General features: G+C 48.6%; 1 protein-coding gene across 3 annotated transcripts in view; it reads left to right on the top strand.

The window, feature by feature from the left end:
- SETD2 (SET domain containing 2, histone lysine methyltransferase) overlaps positions 1-22,610 on the top strand; it is a 1,164,442-nt gene that overhangs the window by 551,495 nt on the left and 590,337 nt on the right. The gene's annotated exons all lie outside the window — the stretch shown is intronic.

The raw sequence follows: 22,610 nt of genomic DNA, 5'->3' as shown, positions 1-22,610 counted from the left end.
CTGGAATTGGGAGTCATTGAACACTCTGACAGCCCCTGGGCTAGCCCAGTGGTCCTAGTCCCCAAACCTCGCACCAAAGATGGAAAGAGAGAGATGAGGTTTTGTGTGGAATACAGAGGACATAATTCTGTCACCAAGACAGATGCCCATCTCATTCCAAGGGCAGATGAGTTAATTGACAAATTAGGTGCTGCCAGATACTTAAGTACCTTTGACTTGACAGCAGGGTACTGGCAAATCAAAATGGCACCAGGAGCAAAAGAAAATACAGCATTTTCCACACCTGATGGGCATTATCAGTTTACTGTTATACCCTTTGGCTTAAAGAATGCCCCTGCCACCTTCCAAAGGTTGGTGAATCAACCCCTTGCTGGCTTGGAGTCCTTTAGTGCAGCCTATCTTGGCGATATTGCTGTCTTTAGCTCCAGCTGGCAGGATCACCTGGTCCACCTGAAGAAGGTTTTGAAGGCCCTGCAAGCAGCAGGCCTCTCTATCAAGGCTTCCAAATGCCAGATAGGGCAGGGAACTGTGGTTTACTTGGGACACCTTGTAGGTGGAGGCCAAGTTCAGCCACTCCAGCCCAAGATCCAGACTATTCTGGAAAAAGGGCAGCTCCAAAAACCCAGACTCAAGTCAGGGCATTCCTTGGCTTGACTGGGTACTACAGGAGGTTTGTGAAGGGATATGGATCTATAGTGACACCCCTCACAGAACTTACCTCCAAGAAAATGCCCAAGAAGGTAAACTGGACTGTAGAATGGCAACAGGCCTTTGACACCCTGAAACAAGCTATGTGCACAGCACCAGTTCTCAAAGCTCCAGATTACTCCAAGCAGTTCATTGTGCAGACTGATGCCTCTGAACATGGGATAGGGGCAGTTTTGTCCCAACCAAATGATGATGGCCTTGACCAGCCTGTTGCTTTCATTAGCAGGAGGTTACTCCCCAGGGAGCAGCGTTGGAGTGCCATTGAGAGCGAGGCCTTTGCTGTGGTTTGGTCCCTGTTGAAGCTGAGACCATACCTCTTTGGTACTCACTTTGTAGTTCAAACTGACCACAGACCTCTCAGATAGCTAATGCAAATGAAAGGTGGAAATCCAAAACTGTTGAGGTGGTCCATCTCCCTACAGGGAATGGACTTTATAGTGGAACACAGACCTGGGACTCCCACTTAGAAAATGAAGCCTCACTTGGGAAAGGTTAGTCTCATCCTCTTTCGTTTGGGGGTTGGGGGGGGCGTTGTGTAAGGAAATGCCTCCTTGGCATGGTTACCTCCTGACTTTTTTCCTTTGCTGATGCCAAGTTATGATTTGAAAGTGTGCTGAGGCCTGCTAACCAGGCCCCAGCACCAGTGTTCTTTCCCTAACCTGTACCTTTGTTTCCACAATTGGCACACCCTGGCATCCAGGTAAGTCCCTTGTAACTGGTACCTCTAGTACCAAGGGCCCTAATGCCAGGGAAGGTCTCTAAGGGCTGCAGCATGTCTTATGCCACCCTGGGGACCCCTCACTCAGCACAGACACACTGCTTGCCAGCTTGTGTGTGCTGGTGAGGACAAAACGAGTAAGTCGACATGGCACTCCCCTCAGGGTGCCATGCCAAGCTCACACTGCCTACAGGTATAGATAAGTCACCCCTCTAGCAGGCCTTACAGCCCTAAGGCAGGGTGCACTATACCATAGGTGAGGGCATAAATGCATGAGCACTATGCCCCTACAGTCTCTAAGCAAAACCTTAGACATTGTAAGTGCAGGGTAGCCATAAGAGTATATGGTCTGTGAGTCTGTCATGCACGGACTCCACAGCACCATAATTTCTACACTTAAAACTGTGAAGTTTGGTATCAAACTTCTCAGAACAATAAATGCACACTGATGCCAGTGTACATTTTATTGTAACATACACCCCAGAGGGCGCCTTAGAGGTGCCCCCTGAAACCTTAACCGACTATCCGTGTAGGCTGACTAGTTTAAGCAGCCTGCCACACACAAGACATGTTGCTGGCCACATGGGGAGAGTGCCTTTGTCACTCTGTGGCTAGTAACAAAGCCTGTACTGGGTGGAGGTGCTTCTCACCTCCCCTTGCAGGAACTGTAACACCTGGCGGTGAGCCTCAAAGGCTCACCCCCTTTGTTACAGCACCCCAGGGTACTCCAGCTAGTGGAGTTGCTCGACCCCTCCGGCCACGGCCCCACTTTTGGTGGCAAGGCTGAAGGAGATGATGAGAAAAACAAGGAGGAGTCACTGGCCAGTCAGAACAGCCCCTAGCGTGTCCTGAGCTGAGGTGACTCTAACTTTTAGAAATCCTCCATCTTGCAGATGGAGGATTCCTTCAATAGGATTAGGGATGTGCCCCCCTCCCCTCAGTGAGGAGGCACAAAGAGGGTGTAGCCACCCTCAGGGCTAGTAGCCATTGGCTACTAACCTTCCGACCAAAACACATCCCTAAATTCAGTATTTAGGGGCTCCCCAGAACCAAGGAACTCAGATTCCTGCAACCTAAGAAGAGGACTGCTGAACTGAAAAACCTGCAGAAAAGACTGAGACACCAACTGCTTTGGCCCCAGCTCTACTGGCCTGGCTCCCCACTTCTAAAGACACTGCTCCAGCGACGCGTTCCAAGGGTCCAGCAACCTCTGAAGCCTCAGAGGACTACCCTGCATCTAGAAGGACCAAGAACTCCTGAGGACAGCGGCTCTGTTCCCCAAAGACTGCAACTTTGCAACAAAGAAGCAACTTAGAAACAACACACGTTTCCCGCCGGAAGTGTGAGACTTTGCACTCTGCACCCGACGTCCCTGTCTCGACTTGTGGAGAACAAACACCACAAGGAGGACTCCCCGGCGACTACGAGACCGTGAGTAGCCAGAGTTGACCCCCCTGAGCCCCCACAGCGACACCTGCAAAGGGAATCCTGAGGCTACCCCTGACCGCGACTGCCTGCTTCAAAGACCCGACGCCTGGGAAAGACACTGCACCCGCAGCCCCCAGGACCTGAAGGATCCGACCTCCAGTGCAGGAGCGACCCCCAGGTGGCCCTCTCCCTTGCCCAGGTGGTAGCTACCCCGAGGAGTCCCCCCTTGCCTGCCTGCATCGCTGAAGAGACCCCTTGGTCTCCCATTGATTTCTATCGCGAACCCGACGCCTGTTTACACACTGCACCCGGCCGCCCCCGTGCTGCTGAGGGTGTACTTTTAGTGTGGACTTGTTTCTCTCTCCCCCCCCCCCCCCCCCCCCCCACCCTCCCCCCTGGTGCCCTACAAAACCCCCCTGGTCTGCCCTCTGAAGATGCAGGTACTTAACTGCTGGTAGACTGGAACCGGGGCACTCCCTTCTCCATTGAAGCCTATGTGTTTTGACCGGCCCTGAGCTGCTGGTGTGGTAACTTTGGGGTTGCTCTGAACCCCCAACGGTGGGCTACCTTGGACCCAATTTTGAACCCCGTAGGTGGTTTATTTACCTGCAAAAACTAACAAACACTTACCTCCCCCAGGAACTGTTGAAAATTGCACTGTCTAGTTTTAAAATAGCTATGTCATTTATGTGAAAACTGTATATGCTATTTTGCTAATTCAAAGTTCCTAAAGTTCCTACATGAAATACCTTTCATTTGAAGTATTACTTGTAAATCTTGAACCTGTGGTTCTTAAAATAAACTAAGAAAATATATTTTTCTATACAAAAACCTATTGGCCTGGAATTGTCTCTGAGTGTGTGTTCCTCATTTATTGCCTGTGTGTGTACAACAAATGCTTAACACTACTCCTCTGATAAGCCTACTGCTCGACCACACTACCACAAAATAGAGCATTAGAATTATCTCTTTTTGCCACTATCGTACCTCTGAGGGGAGCCCTTGGACTCTGTGCATGCTATTTCTTACTTTGAAATAGTACATACAGAGCCAACTTCCTACAGCACTCTTATGGCTGGGCCTCATAGTAACCACAATGGCTATTGTGAAGGTCTGGAAAGGTGTGGCTGCCCCATTGGGTAAGGAGAGGGCTTAAAGCAATGACTTCTGCATAGGTTCGGAGTCCCCCATCTACAAGGCACGGGGTTGCACCAGGAATCTTTATAAGAGATGAGGTGGGTGGACGGAGGCACAGGGAATACCCTTGGAATCTAGTTCAGATGTACCATGGTTAACGGCGGGGTTGCAGGAATGATCTGGGGGTTTTGGAAGACGCCAGGAGTTTTGAGTGTCAGACAGTTTAGAACTCAAGGGGATTGTGATATGGACTTGATGTCTATACTGAAGTTAACCTGCTGAATATATGTGTTTAAAATGTTCATTATATAGTGCTGATATGCATATTGCCACATGTTATACTTGAGATGGGAGTTACCCACTCACTGTGGCTGAAAAACTAAGTTTATAAAAAGAAAAAACAATAAACCAATGTGCAGTCAAATACTCACTTTTATAAGGGTAAAACATTTTTTATTTCTAACTCACGTTCAAAGAAATAACATTCATAAGCAGCAATAGAATACCTTTGAGGTTGCTGCTCTAGTAGTTGTCAGGCAAATCCTTTTCCTTATAACATGTCCAATTTATTCCCTATTCACTGGTGGCCGCATCCAGGGAATGCTCGCTAATAGATTGCACTCAAAAGTTCCCCATTCACTTTTTAGAATTAGTTAGAAGTGTCTATGGTGCCACTGCACAGTCAGCAGTGAGTCCCGCAGAGCACCACAGTCCCAGTTCTAGTCTTACTCACTCCAGCAGTATGGAAACATGAGCAAGTGCCCTCTCCATGGGCACTCACACGTTCTGATCCTTTTTGGTGAAATCGGGCTGCTAGCCCTACATGCAGTTTCACCTGGCAGGCTCTCTTCCTGAAGCCGCTCTGCCGGTTTGTCCCAGCAATAAGAGCTTCTTGAGCTCCATGAAGAGTAGGTAAATCACTTGTTCCTCATGGGGGGATTCAATCCTCTAGCTCCTGTCCGGAGCCCGGCGAGAGTGCAATGTTCCTGGCACTATCCTTCAATGTCTTTGGGGTGTGTGGGGGGGAATCATTCAGGTGCACGTCTTGTTGACCCGACGGTCAGAGCCGAAATCTTCTGTTTAGGTAACGACCCAAACTTCTGGCAATATTTGTAACAGAAGCCCCTTCTAGTATTTCTGGTTGCCACAGTACTTCCAGTCGAGGCGCTGGCATTGCAATCTTACTTTCTCTCCCTCTAACATGAAAGGCCTTTTGTCATGTCAGATCTTTAGAGTTACACTTAACACTCTAGGTGAGCACCCGAGCAGGTCAACTAAAATATCTGAAGAAAGATCATTACGCTGTGATTTACTTAATGCGCGCTCCCTAAGTAAACATGCTCAGCATATCTTTGATCTCCTTATCGACCTTCAATTGGATCTCCTCTTTATTACTGAATCTTGGCTCAATAAGTGATGTAACCAAGATATTGCCCAGGCATTTCCTCCGGATTACATCATTGTCAGGAAAGATAGAATAGAGTCTTGTGGTAGTGGTTTGGCCATTACTTACAGGAATATTTACCAGTTATACCTTCCTTGGAAGGTGCAGAAAGTCTGGGGTTTTGTTTTAAGCTTAGCTCCTCAGTTGTTTGCTGGCGGGCTTATTTACTGCCTTGTAGAGACGAGCTCCAGGTTTCTTGCTTCCTTTGGCGAAGCCTTTGCACTCGCTACAGGTCGTTTTGCTAATTTTACCATCTTGGGAGATTTCAACTGTCATCTAGAGTGCAGTAACAGTCCTGAAGTGATTATTTTTATGGATACCCTTAACTTCTTGGGGCTTCAGCAACTGGTTATGTCCCCCACACACTGTGCAGGCCATACACTTGATGGAATTTGTACTAATAATTCCACCCTAGTACTTAAAGATTTGATTTGACATGCCTGTTCTATTTTCTCATACATTTAGCATACCTTTTCATACCTCAAAGCATCCCTCCTCTGACCCAATACCCACCCTTTATCTGACTCGGAAATGGGGAAAGCTTCTAACTAACCCTAACTTGGCCAAACGTCTATCTGCCTCTATTCCTACCTTGTCGGGCAATGTAACGGAAGATGTTTTAATTTTGAAAAATTGGGTCATCCATCTTATTGATGATCTTGCCCCAGAAATTCCCCTAAGGCAAAAGCCTAAGTTACGGCCCTCTGCTCCTTGGTACTCCCAAGCTCTTGCTGAGCAATATAGTCACTGGAAGCAGCTCAAGAGTAAATGGCGAAAAGCATAACATTTCCAAGATCTACAGCACTTTAGAAGGGCCTTAAAAATCAAGACAACTGAAAAAGGTCTATTTATCCCGACAGATTGAGGAAGCAAAGGCAGAACCCAAAACTGTTTTTACTATTGCCAGGTCTTTTCTGCAACCTAAGGCACTAGATAGAGAAATTACCCCATCTCAAATTCTATGTGATCAAATTTCAGTTTTGTTTAGGATAAAACATTTAACATCGAATGGTAGTTAAGTTCCAGCTATCTGGGAAAGAGAGGCCTAGAAAAGCTGTCTTTCCCGATTAAGACTTCCTTACAGTCATTTAAAAAAATCAGCTTGGCTCAACCGCCCCAAGCAACTTTGTCCTGCAAATCAGGTTCGCCTTTAGACACCTGTCCTGTATTTATTCTACATGCAATGGTAGATATCAATAATCCTGTAATCAACACAATTTTGAATTACTCTGTCTACAGCTGAGGCCCCAATAGACTGGATCTCTGCTGTCGTCAAAACCTTGCAGAAAAAAACCAGGTAGCAGATCCCTCCACTCTTTCAAATTTGCGTCCCATTTTGCTCCTACCTGCTCTTTGCAAAATTATTGAAAAACTTGTAAATAGTCAATTGATAGTGTATTTAGCAGAAACTAACAATCCCCATCCTCATCAGTCTGGTTTCTGTCGCAGCCACTCTGCAGAGTCCACTTTACTGGAAGCTGCAGACACGCTAAAGTTTACCTAAATTGCGGGAAGAATACAGTACTGAGATTAGATCTGTTGGCTGCATTCAGCATAGTTTCTCAGGACATTCTTCTGCAACATATCCAGAACTGTGGCATTTCCCATCTTGCCCTGGCATGGCTCAGATTGTTTCTTTCATATAGCAAACACAGTTGTATCAGGTCTTTATTCATCAGCTAAAAAGACAGTTACCTCAGGAGTCCCTCAAGGCTCATCCTTGAGCCATGTATTATTTAGTATCTAAATGGCTCCATCAGTCTTGATTACCCATTTCGGGTCGAAACGACATTTTATGCCGATGACACACTGCTTATCTTAGCTTTGGATAAAGCCTCCACCAGCTCGGAGTCCAACTTTAAATGTTGCCTAACCAAAAGTTATTTGTTGGATGCAGCATAATCATTTAAAATGCAATATCGATAAGACGGAGATTATGTTACTCAGGAATTACAACATTTTTGACCCTCAGCTTTGGTGGCCAATTTGTGCTCCACCTCCTCCAGCCACAGTTGAAGTAGTAAAAGAACTTAGGAATAGAATTTGATGCCTCACTATCCTTTCGCCCTCAAACTCTGGCTGTGGCAGGAACATATTTAAGTTAATGTAATCTTTGAATTAAAAAAAAAGTTTAGATTTTTTTCTTTGCCTGTATCAGCAAGAAAGTCCTTGGTGATTGTAATGATAACATTGATGCTTCATTATTTCAACATCCTATGAATGTGGGGGCCACCAAACAAACTAATCGGATATAGCAGGTAGTACAAAGTGCTGCAGCCAGGCTTGTGTTGAAACTACCTCGACGCTCCCCTGTGTTAGCTGCTCTGAAAGCTCTCCACTGGTTTCCTGTTCATAAGAGTTATTTTTAAAAGTTTGCTGCTTACTTTTAGAGCCTACAGAGCCAAAGGTCTTATTACGAGATGCACACATTGTCCTTAACCGGACCCTAAGATCTTTATCTCCCAACCGCCTTAAACTCCTAAGTTTAGAATTAAAACCAGAGGTGGCAAACACTTTGCAGTCCTAGGATCCAAAGCCTGGAGCCAACTCCCCATGCTGTTGAGACTCATTGAGTCGCAAGCATGTTGCAGAAAACAGCTTTAAGACATGGATTATCTGATAGAGACTTCTAGTTGCAGATTCCTTACCTTCCTTACCTTCGAATTTTCCCACCGGCGTCCGACTGGATCCGGAGATTTTTCTTCGAGCAATACCTTTGCCGAATTCAACCGTTTTTCGAGCTTTTTTGGTACGACTTGGTGCTTCAAGGATGTCCCTGAAGACCGGGTTCAACCTTGTGAGGACTGCCATCAGATGATGTCGGTGACTGATTCTCATCGCGTTTGCCTGTGGTGCCTCCAGCGCGACCATGACCCGAAGTCGTGCTCCCAGTGTCAGGCCATGCACCCGAAGGCTTTGAGGGAGTGGTCCCTAAAGCTAATGGCGGCCCGGCACTCAACTCCGCGTAGGTCCCGGTCTCGCTCGAGAGGAAGGTCTCGATCGATCGTGGTTTCATCACCACTCGTCTTCTTCGAAGTCCTCGGGTCAAGGGAAGAAGTCGAAGAAGTCCCATCACTCTCCGACTTCACCCCATCGCTCGGCCGACGCGATGCGGGACGAGCGTCAACGCAGTAGGCCTCCGTCCTCGGAGCCTACATCTGGGTCGACTCCACGCTTCCCCGAGTTTCCCGGAGCAGGAGCGACCCCTACCAAACTTAGAGTTTTACGAGGCCATGCGCCTCAACTTTGGGCGTGCCTATCCCGTTACGGTGCCTTCGGGCCCAAGGGGTTTGGCTGAGGGGGCCTTCGTGTTCCGCGCCGGCGGCTTCGGCCCCGGCCACCGAGGTCGCCTCCGGATCCGTGCGTGGATCCGCACCGACGCCTGTCGCAGCATCGAGACCTTCCCCGGCGCGGGTCGATTATCGACGCTCTCGACGTCGGTAGTGCCCACTATCGACGTCGACAAAATTCTCATATCCGAAGACTCAGAGTCGGAGAGGCGTCGGTGGGCCCTATTCGCCCGAGGTCAGATTCAGACCCATTTTCCTATGGGTACGAATACTGGGAGGAATTGGAGGGGTCCCTAGACCCTTTTGAATGCCAGGATGACCCTACTATGGACGGGGCACAGGACTTGGGCGAAGCCAGTGGTCTGGATACTTCTGATGCTGGCATGCTGTCTCCTCCTACCGTGGCTACGGCGGAGGGAGCTACCTATAGTATGGTGGTTAGTAGGGCGGCTGAGGTCCTTGGCCTTGAGCTACCTACTGTTGAAGTCCGGTCTAATCTCCTGACGGAGGGGCTTCAGCCTGGGGCTTCTACGTCAGAACCTCTTCTCCCATTTAATGAAGCCCTCACTGATGTCCTTTTGAGTACATGGTCCAAACCCAACACAGAGGGTCCTGTGAACAGGACTATTGTTCGCCGCCATCGGAACGTGCTGAACGACCCAAAGTTCCTGTCCCAAAATCGTACGCCGGAAAGTCTTGTAATCCAGGCTTCCTCTTCTTCTGGCACCTTTCCTTCCGCACCCCCAGATAGGGAATCCAAAAGGCTGGAACAATTTGGTAAGAAGTTGTTTTTGTTCCTCCAGCCTAGCACTGCGGTCTGTGAACACCACATGTCTTTTGGGCTGTTATTCCCACTCACTGTGGGATACGGTTGCGCAAGTCCTGCCGCAGATACCGGAGGAGGTCCGTGTTGTTGTCTCCCAAGCAGTGAAACATGGGAGAGACGCGGCAAAGTTCACTATCCGTTGTGGGCTGGATACGACCGACTCTCTGGGTAGATCGGTTGCGACGACAGTAGCCTTATGGCGCCATGCCTGGTTACGTACTTCTGGCTTCTCGGGGGATGTCCAACAGTCACTCATGGACATGCCCTTTGATGGCACTCGTCTCTTCGGAGACAAAGTGAACTCTGCCTTGGAGAGATTAAAGGATTCCCGGGCTACGGCTCGGTCCCTTGGACTTTCCTCTGTCACACGCCCACCACAGTCCGCTTTTCGTCCCTTTCGTGGTCACGGAAAGGGCGCCCTGTCGCGTCCTCAACCCAGCGTGCCATGCGTGGACGCAGAATCCCACGTGGCTGTGGGATAGGGAACCAGAGGTCTGTCAAGTCTGCCTCTGCCCCCGCTGCAGCCTCCAAACCTTCCTAGTCCGTCTCCTCACTCCTGCCCAGTTGGTGGCAGGATCCACCATCACCTGCCCCACTGGGAACATATCACCACGGACGGGTTGGTTTTGCAGATAATTCGGAAGGGCTGCTCCCTCCCTTTCAAATCGGCACCACCACACATGCCACCATCCTTCCATCATCTTCCGGAGGATCATTTGGTGCTTCCCCACCAGGAGGTCGCAGCTCTCTTGGCCAAGGGAGCTATAGAAAGGGTCCTTGTGCCAGAAGTAGGTTGTGGTTGTAATTCCTGCTACTTTCTGATACCAAAGAAGGACAAAGGCTTGCGTCCTATCCTAGATCTTCGGGACCTGAACTACTTCCTCAAGAAGGAGAAGTTCAAAATGCTCATGATAGCGTTGGACTTGCAGGATGCTTTTTTCCACATCCCCATCCTGTCTGCCCACAGACGTTACCTACGATTCGTGGTAGGTCACAAGCACTTTCAATTTACCGTGCTCCCTTTTGGCCTTACCAGCACCCCTCGGGTGTTCACAAAAGTGATGGCGGTGGTTGCAGCTCATCTGCGCAGGTTAGGGGTCTCAGTGTTCCCCTACCTAGGCGACTGGCTGTTGAAGGTGCCTTCGCCCCTGACAGTTGTCTCCCACCTTCAGACTACGGCGAACTTCCTGCACCAGCTGGGGTTCACTATAAACGTGCCGAAGTCACACCTGACTCCCTCTCAGACACGCCCTTTCATCGGAGCTGTTCTGGACACAGTGCTGTTTCGGGCTTATCCTCCTGTGAAGTGAGTCCAAGACATCCAGGCTATGATTCCGATCCTTCAGCCTTGGTCTTGGGTTTCGGTGAGACTGACTCTGAGGCTGCTGGGCCTCGTGGCCTCCTGCATCCTGCAAGTAACACATGCCAGGTGGCACATGCGGGCTCTGCAGTGGGGCTTGAAGTTCCAGTGGGCGCAGCATCAGGGAAATTTCTCCGACATGGCCCAGATCTCGGAGGGGACTGCGAAAGACCTGCAGTGGTGGCTTTCGAATCCCGATTGGGTCAACTGCATGTACAACATATGCTTAACACTACTCCTTTGATAAGCCTACTGCTCGACCTCACTACCACAAAATAGAGCATTAGAATTATCTCTTTTTGCCACTATCTTACCTCTAAGGGGAACCCTTGGACTCTGTGCATACTATTCCTTAGTTTGAAATAGTGCATACAGAGCCAACTTCCTACAGATGGCATATACACATGAGCAGATATGTCCCTGCTATGCCTCTGTTGATTCTGAGATATGGTAGGTGGACAGGTAAACTATTTTAAAAAAGCATGCGATGGATACTGGTCATTACTTGTTCCCCAGCTACATAATGGCTTCTCTGAATCCTGGTATCCTGGTATGTGTGGTATCAAACATATCAGAATAATAAACCCTCACTCACCCCAGTGATGGATTAATTAATAAATGCCTTAGAGGTGCCCCCTGAAAACCTACCATCTACTAGTGAGTTAACAGTCTGGTCCTGACCAGTTCAGCCACCACAGACATGTTTCTTGCCCCCAAGGTGAGAACCAGCTCTCTCGAGGACCTGAGATAAAAACCTGCATTGGACAGAAGTGTTTCCACCTCACCTAGGCATGATGGACATTCCAGGGCAGGGAGCTTCAAAGGCCTTGCAGTCTTTGTAATGCAACCCAGGTCTCTCCAAATGGCAGAGATGACCCCCCCCCCCCCCCACCCTCCCTCTTCTGACCCACTTTCGATGACAGCACATGCGGGAAAATTAGGCAGATTAGGAAGAGTGCCCTCTCCATGCCAGTCCCACCCCTGTGGTGGACAAGCTTAATGGAATTCTATTTTTTAAGTTCGTCCATCTTGTTTGGAAGGAATTGTACAACCAGGGTTAGGGTTATGCCCACTTCCCAGCGGAAGTGGTCATAAGAGGGGTGTAAAATCAAAACACAGAGAGAGAGAGAAAATGTGGGAGGAGGGGGGTAAACGGAGAACGCAACCGTACTCAGCTCCCAACGACCAATACAAAAAACACAACTGGGAGTACGGGGTTCTTGTAACAGGGGCGGATTAGTAGTGTATCAATTAAAACACTAGGCCCTTCGTGATCCTCAACAAGAGGCGAGACATGGGTGGACTGAGGTGTATGGTGTGGGAGGGGAATTTCCTTTACGGACTAGGTGGTCTCACACACACTATGGTGTCATGCTTCATCATATGACCACCTAGCCCCACCGAGGTAGGACAATGCCACCTGGGCGGACTCAACCTCACTGTTAAAGGAACAGGAGGGAGTAAATCAATTCTGGTTCTGGAAAAGGGATCCAGCTAGACTAAGAAATAAAAACACCTAAACAGATACCTGTGAAAGTTTTTTTAATAGGAGGTTCCGTTTGATGAGATTAAAAAGAGGACTGGGACACCAATGTGAGAGCAATGACTCACTGGGTCTCCTATCTAAAAGGAAGAAGCCGACATGTTTCTGCCCCCAAAAATGAGCTCTGGAAGGTCTCTGGGCATTCATCAGGGCGAAGGATCCCTTCTAATCATGCTCAGTGAGCATTGAATCAATAATAACAATACAGTGGGAATAATAAGTGAGTGATACCCGAGTGGGCGGTGGGGCCTACCTTGCCAAGGAAATACCTGGGGAGGACCTAAAGGAAATAAAACAGATCAGACCGATACTAAGGGTGACACAGTGACACAGCAATACACAGCAATCCACAACACAAGTAAAAGAGTTCATGCAAGATGCAGCAGTACTGGGTGCATAAGGCATAAATCATCATCATTTAACTTTATTTCGGTGAGTAAAAACAAACCATTAAAGTACAAAACACAACAAAGAACGAAAGGACTTCTAAAAACACGGAAGTAATAAAAAAGTAAGGTAAAAATACAGTTAAAAGGGGCAAGACAGGTTTATAAAAAACAAACAAGAAATGAACAGTCAGATAAACATCACTTAATGTAATGGAAGGCAACACACAAATATTGAAAATAATTCCATGAATCAGCACTAGTTAAAAATATAATACACCAATATCTGAATACTGTGGAGCAATCACACATCCAATTTGATAAATATAAATAGATAAGTCTAAAAATTAGTTCCCCGCTCTTGCTCCTTGGAATTGCTGAACTCGGATATCATAATAATACAAACATTTTCCCCTTTTTCCCCCATAAAAAAAATAACAAAAAAAACTGACTGGGTGGGTGGTTTTCGCTTTAAAATTCTCACGACATAAAATAAGGGAACAGATCCATAGATCTATAAATAATCCATAAGGAACCAAGCCAAGAACCATGTCCTGTACAAACAAAAAAAATCAATCATACATCCAAGTCGGTTAAATATACATAAATAGAACTAAACAATCACTACACCATTTTATCCCTTAAACTTGCTAATCTCAACCTCCAGATAGACTCGAGGAAACTTGCCACTGGTAGAGCTATCTTGACGGACGGGTCGCTTTTTAAAATTCTCTAAGCATGGAGACAGGATCTAACTCCTAATTGTTTAAAAAGCGGGATGAGCCAAAGTGCTCTTTGTTCGTGATATGCTTGACAGCGGAAGAAAACGTGTGAAACAGTTTCTGCACTTTTACAACCCATCGGGCAATCTTTAGATCTATTAGTTGAATTGGACCATTTGTACTTAAGGCAGCACAGGGGGAGGGACCCAATCCTAAACCTGATAAAGAGGGCACGAGCAAATGGAGATAACTTTGCATCCAAAAAGGGCTCAAATTCGTAATGGCATTTGACAAGTAAAAAATTGTCAGACATGGACAATGGAATAGAACCAGCAAATTGTCCAACCTGAACATTATGCCAATAAGCATCCTTTAACAACTGTGCATCATTTTTGGGAATAGAAATAGGATCATGCCAATAGGAACCTAACCCCAGACGGGAAAAAGATTGCTCAACGAATACACACCATTTAGATTTAATACTTAAATCACGGCCCACCACATTTAGGAGGCCACACGAAAAGGGGTTAGGGCATCAGTTGTCCACAGCCGAATCCAAAACAGCAGGGGCCTTAAGGCAGCAATCTGTGAGATTGAGAAAAGATTTAGGTCCAGGTGAATGGGCGAGGATGGGGTACTCGATGGAACCTTTAGCATCATTTTTTAAAACTGGTTTTCCGCGCTAGCCAGATTCGCCATGTTACAATGGCCCCAAAGTTCAGCTCCAAATAGGGCGGCCCCCCTTGCTTGAGCTTTGTAAATTTCCAGTGCAGTTGATATTGCAAATTTCGGGGAGCTAGAGGCAAATCTGACAATTCCACCCGCCCTCTGCTTCAGGCATAATAAAGATTTATGGCGCTGGGCATGCCAAAGATGGGAATCTTCCACTTTGATACCTAGATAATCAAAGGTACCCACCCTTTCCAAAGGAGCATCATCCAAGTATACAGGCCTCTTCATTTTTTTCCTACCATCTCCAAAAAACATGTATTTTGTTTTTGCTGAGTTAATTGATAACCCATGATCAGTGCAAAACTCCAGAAATCTGGAGAGCAGCCTAGAAAGGCCCATAGCAGTACGTGATAGCAATAGGGTATCATCTGCAAACAGAAGACAGGGGATCTTCTGCCCGCCCAGGTTAGGGGCGTCACTTTGACAATCTAAGAGATATGGCAAACAGGCATTAATAAACGAGAAATAAGGTGGGTGCCAAAACACAGCCTTGCCTCACGCCCCGTGTAGTTGGGAAAGCAGGGGTCAAATCGCCAATGGTACCCCAGCGGACTTTAGCACAGTTATCAGAATAAAAATCCTTGATAATATTAATCATGGAACCCGGAACACCGGTGGTACTAAGGACCTCCCAAAGCTTGGCACGCGGGACCAGGTCAAATGCAGACTTCAGGTCAACAAAGGCCACAAATAAGTGGCCTTTGTCTACATCTACGGTCTTCCACTTGATGGTGGTAAATCGGAAGATCTGATCGATAGTGCTGATCTTGTCCCTAAATCCTGCCTGGAGATGGCTTAAGACCTGATTTTTCATTATCCATTGTTTTAATCTAGTTAGCAACTGGTACGAAAAGATTTTCTGCAAGTTGTCTAATAGACTGATAGGCCTATAGTTTCCAGGGGAGCTCTTGTCTCCTTTTTTATGAACGGGGACAATAATCGCCATCTTCCACGAGAGCGGATAGGATCGGGATGCCATGGCAGTGTTTGATACCCTGTTTGTATAACGGGTCCACACAAATAGGTCTGATTTATACAGATCAGAGCCCGTCAGTGCCCGGAAGAGGCTGGGCTGGGCCACCCCCCTTGGTTTTCTCTTCCAATCTCTTTGCTTACGTACCTCACAAGAGTGTAGTGAGTGCTTCGTCTGCCAAGCATGGGGAAGCGTAAGGCGCGCACCAGTCCTGATGCTGCAGGTGCTAAATCTAAAAACCTAAAACTTAATCGAGTAGCGCAAGTCCACTCAAACTGCGTCTCAAGAGAAATTGATAATTTAATTGAGTAGGTGGAATCTATTCTTAAGGAAAAGGAGAGCAAGGCCTGCAAGAGACTGAAATCTGGGACTCTACTCCCGTTCCTTACAGCAGGTCCTAACCTTTCTATTGATCCCCAGCCCTTGAATTCCCCTGTGCAAGTTTCTGTATCGCCTAGTCAGTTGGGTTTGCCTAAACCTTTGACTCCCCCAGGTTTATTGGACAACTTAGATGCCACTTCTCACGATCTCATTCTCAGGGGCATCCCTTGCGCTAACCGCTTTTCTATTCTAGACCAGGCTGACTCGGTGGGGGCCAACCATCCTCCGATATCTTCACACGTTATCACTCCCTGTGACCCTCCAGGAGAAGATGTACTAACAATAGTCTCTAGCTTAAAACGTGAAGTCGTGGAGCTAAAGGGCATATTGTTTGAGGTTCTCAATCTCTTAAAAACAATTGATTCACCTCCTCACCGTACTTTGATTCCTGTGCCGGTACAATCTTCTCGGCCTTTGGGCCCGGCTGCACTGCCTGCTATTTCTTCAACAAGTGAGGACCACAACAAGGGCCCCGCTAACAAGCCAGGCCATAGGATCCAACCGGCCACTTCGGCAGTACGTTCAGTATGTCCAGCACCCTCCTCTTTTGACTTTGGTCAAGTTGTGGCCCCTTCTACTCACGTGGCTAATTCAAATTGTATTTATTTGTGCAATGTTCCTCCTCTTACATCCCATATCAGAGAAGATACCTCCTCCCTTGTCAACAAGGTGGCATATTGGATTTGTCATACCAGGGGCTGTGCTTCTATCATTCATTCTGACATTGTTTTTGCTTCTCGAGTACGTGGTTGTCCCGGTGGCCGTGATACCATCAAAATTAACCTTACTAACCCTGAATTAGTTAGGGGACTTTTGCAGATGGAAGGCCGCAATACGCCAAGAACTGATTTCGATATTTATTTCCGCGGACGCCTGCCTGCTATTGGCCACAAGATCTTGCCTGCACATTCTTTCTGATGGATACAACTACCTGTGGATTCCTCACCTAATGAATACTCCCATGGCGCCAGCATTCGACGGAAATCTTCTTACTAGTCTCTGCACGTCGACGAGGACGTCACTCTAGCCCACGCGACGCCGTCTGACGTCATACAGGCAATAAGAGGTCCTCGACGACGTGCGGACGTCAGTTCCCTTTTTTCCGTGCATTCGAAACGGTTATCTTCGAGGGAGCAACTGTTACTTTTGTGGTTACAGTGTATTTTTGCTGCGTAGTCTTTCGCTGTGGTAATAATGTCGCAGAGAAAGTCTGGATTTAAGCCTTGTCGTGAGTGTGGAGGCAAGATGTCGGTGACGGATCCTCATTCCGATTGCCTTTGGTGTTTGAGCTCCGACCACGACGTCTCGACTTGTGATTCATGCCAGCACATGAATCCAAAGGCCCTCAAGGAACGTGAGGCGAAGCTGTTTATGGCAAAATCGAAGGAGAAGCATCACAAGAAGTCTTCTTCTCCAAGACATCGGCGTCATCGAGACTCCCGGCGCCGTAGAGAATCTCGGCATCATTCGAAGGAGACTCGTTCCAGGTCTTCGGATCGGCGCCGAAGGACATGGGAGATCAGTCCCACGGTTACGCCGCATCCTTCGACGCCGTTGCCCTCTCCGGCGTCTCCAACTTCACCTGGACAGGCGTCGGTGATTGAGGTATTGGAGCCTCAGGTGTTTTCTCCGGCGCAGACGTCGAGGCCGGCGTCGGGGTCGCCTCCGAGACAGGCACCTCAGTATCCGGCTTTTCCCACCCCTGGAGCCGATAGTTCCGCATTCTTGAATGCGATGTATGCCATCTTCCAACAGATGGCTCCAGGAGGTGCTCCGGCTGGGCCTTTGGCCTTTTCTTTGGGTGATCCTGCGCCTTTTCGGCCGGCACCCTTTATGCCCTTTCTCCCTTTTGGGAACGTGGGCTCGGCGCCAGTGTCGGCGCCGGTGGCCGCTCCGGTGGCTTCAGAAGGATTGGCCCCGGGGATTTCCATCCCGTCGACGTCGGGATTTCGGCCTGTGACTCCGGTGGGTCCATCTGCTTCAGCTGCTCTTTCGTCGGCGCCGAAGTTACCTGTGGCGCCGGACGCGGCGTCGGTGGCTTCTGAAGATCGGCGCCGATCTTCGACTTCGGCAGAGGCATTGTCGACTCCGCGTATTGAACAACGACTTCATTCGAGGAGACGTGCTCTCCGTGTATTAGAGGATCAGGAGTACCAACGAGCCCTGGAGGAAGGAGAGCTAGAGGACTCGGGTGATGGGCTGCGTGGTCTGGAGTCGGCCAGTGGGCTGGACACTTCCCCTGAGTGGGATCTTTTGTCCCCGGGAGAATATACTGAGGAGGCTGCTTCCTTTCATGCAGTGGTACGGAAGGCAGCTAGTTTTTTGGATCTGCCTTTGCCGGTGGTGGAGGCTAAACAAAACCTTTTAACAGAGGTGCTACATCCGGCCTCAGCTGCGGCGGAGCCTCTTTTGCCATTTAATGACGCTCTGCTGGATCCGGTGTTAGAGGTGTGGAAGAGGCCGGCATCTTCCCCAGCAGTTCACAGAGCCGTGGCCAGGAGGTATCGGGCGGCTCCGACTGACCCTGGTTTTCTATCTAGGCACCCTACGCCGGAGAGCTTGGTGGTGCAGGCCTCCTGTTCATCCAAGTCAGCGCCTGGTTCTTTCCCGACGGTGCCTGGGGACAGAGATTCAAAGAAACTAGAGGCGCAGTCCAAGAAGATTTTTTCATCCTGCAGTCTGGCGTTAAAAGCCACCAATGCAACCTGTATCCTGGGGAGGTATATTCATGCTCTGATGGATGACATTTCCTCATCGTTTACAGAGCTTCCCCAGGGTCTTTTGGATCTTGTTTCAAATGCCCAGGCTGCTGCGACCCAGATTATCCAGACGGGACTGGATACCACCGACTCGGTAGCCAGAGCAATGGGCACAACTGTGGTGGCAAGGAGACAGGCCTGGCTCCGTAACTCGGGCTTTTCTGCGGATGTACAGTCCACATTGTTGGATCTCCCGTTTGATGGGGACAAACTGTTTGGAGCCAAGGCTGATTCGGCCTTGGAACGTTTTAAGGAAAGCAGGGCCACGGCTAAGTCGTTAGGGCTCCAAGCTCCTTCTTCCACGGCCTCTTCCAGATTTTTCAGGAGGTTTTGTGGATTTGGGCGTGGCTCTTCCTCCTCTTCCTTTCGGGGAAGATATCAGCAACCTGCCTCTTCCCATCCCTATAGATCTTTTAGGGGGAGAGGTAGGGTCCGCACCAGAGGAGCCTCTCAGCAGCACTCTGCCTCTTCCTCATCCTCTGGCGGGGTGCAGCAGGGGAAGCAGCCTTAGGCTTCCACCATTTCCCACTCACTCCTCTCCTGTAGGGGGAAGATTACAGCATTTTCTCACCAAATGGAAGACTGTTACAACGGACACTTGGGTTCTCAGTATTGTGGGAAAAGGCTACACCCTTCCCTTTCGGGAGTTCCCGCCCCGCCCTTCTTATTGTTCAGAAGAACACCTCCTGTTGCTAGAACAGGAGGTACAAGCCCTCCTTTCAAAGGGCGCGGTGGAGTTGGTCCCAGAGCAGGAAAGGGGTCGAGGATGTTACTCAAGGTATTTCCTGATTCCCAAGAAGGATGGTCGTTTGAGACCAATTCTGGACCTGAGGATCTTGAATTGGTTCCTCAAGCAGGAAAAGTTCAAGATGCTGACCCTAGCACAGGTGCTTTTGGCGTTGAACAAGGAAGACTGGATGGTGTCTGTCGACTTGCAGGATGCTTACTTTCATATCCCGATACTCAAGTCACACAGGAAGTATCTCCGGTTTGTGGTGGGATCGCAGCACTATCAGTTTGCGGTCCTTCCGTTTGGTCTTACTTCAGCACCTTGAGTCTTCACGAAGGTGATGTCGGTGGTTGCGGCAGAACTCAGAAGGAAGGGGATAGCAGTATTCCCTTACTTGGACGACTGGTTGATCAAAGCCAAGTCCCCGGAGCTTGTGTCGCATCATCTGCAGTCAACAACCCAGTTGTTGTTCGACCTGGGTTTTTCGGTGAACGAGCCCAAATCTCACCTAGAGCCCTCTCAGCGCCTCCTGTTCATAGGGGCAGTACTGGATACAACATTGGGTCGGGCCTTTCCTCCGCCTCAGCGAATTCAAGATATTCAGGATTTGGTTCCAATGTTTCGAAATGTTGCGGTAGTTCCAGTCCTCAAGGTCCTTCGTCTGCTCGGTCTGTTTGCCTCCTGCATTCTGTTGGTCACGCATGCTCGCTGGCACATGAGGGCTCTTCAGTGGTGCCTCCGAAGGCAGTGGTCTCAACACAAAGGGGATCTAGAGGGTACTATCAAGATCTCCAGAGATGCTGCTGTGGATTTGAAGTGGTGGATTGCAAGCAACAATCTTTCACAAGGAAAGCCGTTCCAGCAGTCGCCACCAGTGGCCACAGTCATAACGGATGCTTCCACTCTAGGGTGGGGAGCTCATCTGGGGGATCTGGAGATCAAAGGTCTTTGGTCTCCAGAGGAACAGATGTTTCACATCAATCTGTTAGAGTTACGGGCTGTACGTCTGGCTCTCAAGGCCTTCCTCCCTTCCCTTCGTGGTCAGTCGGTACAGGTCCTAACGGACAATACTACCACGATGTGGTACATAAACAAGCAGGGAGGAGTGGGGTCGTACCTTCTCTGCAGAGAAGCTCTTCGACTATGGTCCTGGGCAAAGGACCATCAGATTTGCTTGATAGCAAACCATCTGGCCGGAGTCTTGAACGTGCGTGCGGACAGTCTCAGTCGCCATTTCTCGGCAGACCACGAGTGGCGTCTCCATCCAGATCAAGTCCGTTTAATCTTCCAGAGGTGGGAGTTTCCTCGGGTAGATCTGTTTGCCACTCGAGAGAACGCGCATTGTCCGTTATTCTGCAGCCTCCAGTATCCGATGCAGGGAGCGTTGGGGGACGCGTTTCAAATAACCTGGTGCGGCCAGTTGCTTTACACGTTTCCTCCCATACCCTTGATTCCTCGAGTATTGAGGAAGATTCGCCAGGACCGGGCTCTAGTCATCCTAATCGCTCCGGATTGGCCAAGGAGGGTATGGTACTCCGACCTTCTCCAACTCTCAATGTGCCCTTCGCTCCGTCTCCCTTTCAGGGCAGACCTCCTCTCGCAGTCGCAGGGGCAGGTTCTACACCCCAACCTCCAGAGTCTGCACCTACATGCCTGGAGATTGAACGGGGCAACCTGAGTTCCTTCTCTCTCCCACCTGAGGTAGTGGATGTTATATTAGCGGCCAGGCGACACTCCACTAAATCTATCTACGCTAATAGATGGTCTAAATTTGTTGCGTGGTGTGGAGAGAGGCAGATTGATCCTTTGCATGCTCATCTATCGGACGTTTTGTCTTTTGCTCTGTCTCTAGCGCAGAAAGGTTGTGCAGTGGCTACCATTAAGGGTTATTTATCGGCCTTGTCAGCCTTCATATGTCTTCCAGACCAACCATCTTTATTTAAATCCCCTATTGTTATCAGATTCTTGAAAGGTCTTCTAAATAAATATCCTCCAAAGCATTCGTTATGCCGCAATGGGATTTGTCCTTGGTCCTGACTTTCCTTATGGGGTCCCCTTTTGAAGCTATGCATTCTTGCCCCTTAAGGTATTTGGTTTTAAAAACAGTCTTCCTGATAGCTATAACATCAGCAAGGAGAGTGAGTGAGTTGCAGGCCTTATCAGTAAAGCCCCCTTATACAACTTTTTATGGGGATAAGGTGGTGTTGAGGACCAAGGCTGCTTTCCTCCCGAAGGTTGTTTCACCCTTCCATTTGGCTCAGGCAATTACTTTGTCCACGTTCTATCCTCCGCCTCATCCTTCCAAAGAAGAAGAAAGACTGCACCGTCTGGACCCAAAGAGAGCGTTGAGCTTCTTTATTGATAGAACAAAGGACTTCAGGCTGGAGGATCAGCTGTTTATTGGATACGTGGGCAAGAGGAGAGGAAAGGCAGTCCACAAGAGAACACTATCCAGGTGGGTTGTTCTTTGCATTAAAATCTGTTACTCTTTGGCAAAGAAGGATCCTCCTGAGGGCATTAGAGCTCATTCCACCAGAGCTAAGTCGGCCACTTCGGCCTTGGCCAGAGGTGTTCCTGTGGTCGACATCTGCAAGGCCGCAACTTGGTCGTCCCTTCACACTTTTGCAAAACCTTACTGTTTGGATTCTGAGGTTAGAAGGGACGGCCATTTTGCACGGTCAGTGCTGCAGGATTTCTTGGTTTGACCATTTAGGCACCCACCGCCGGGCGTGGTACTGCTTTGGGACTCTATTCATTAGGTGAGGAATCCACAGGTAGTTGTATCCATCAGAAGAACGAGTTACTTACCTTCGGTAACGACTTTTCTGGTGGATACATTAGCTACCTGTGGATTCCTCACGGTCCCACCCGCCTCCCCGTTGCCTTTCTGGTCTTACCAAGTAATCCTTGAGTACGCTCCTCTTGGTCTTTGAGGGTGCAATAGATGTTGTATATATTATATTTATATATATGTATATATCGTTGTGTATATACTTGATGTGTATATATATTTTAAAAAGAGAGAGTTATATATATATATAAAAGATTTACAGTTATTCATGCAATGTTGTGTATTTTTATAATGTAATGGGATGTTGCCTTGCTCTTTCATTGCATTGCCTGGTTGTTCTCATGCACGTAAAAAATGATTGGTACTGACGTCCGCACGTCGTCGAGGACCTCTTATTGCCTGTATGACGTCAGACGGCGTCGCGTGGGCTAGAGTGACGTCCTCGTCGACGTGCAGAGACTAGTAAGAAGATTTCCGTCGAATGCTGGCGCCATGGGAGTATTCATTAGGTGAGGAATCCACAGGTAGCTAATGTATCCACCAGAAAAGTCGTTACCGAAGGTAAGTAACTCGTTCTTTAGGCCCAAGGGAAGCCCCTCCAGTGTTCCAGTTTCTGCTTCTAAGTCTGGCTCGTTGCTTTTCCCGGTTGATGGGGCTGCTTTGGTTCATAATCCTAAACATA

Source organism: Pleurodeles waltl, chromosome 10 (assembly GCF_031143425.1).
Source record: "Pleurodeles waltl isolate 20211129_DDA chromosome 10, aPleWal1.hap1.20221129, whole genome shotgun sequence".
Taxonomy (NCBI): domain Eukaryota; kingdom Metazoa; phylum Chordata; class Amphibia; order Caudata; family Salamandridae; genus Pleurodeles; species Pleurodeles waltl.
The sequence above is the reverse complement of the archived record's forward strand: the minus strand, read 5'-3'. Positions and strand labels throughout refer to the sequence as shown.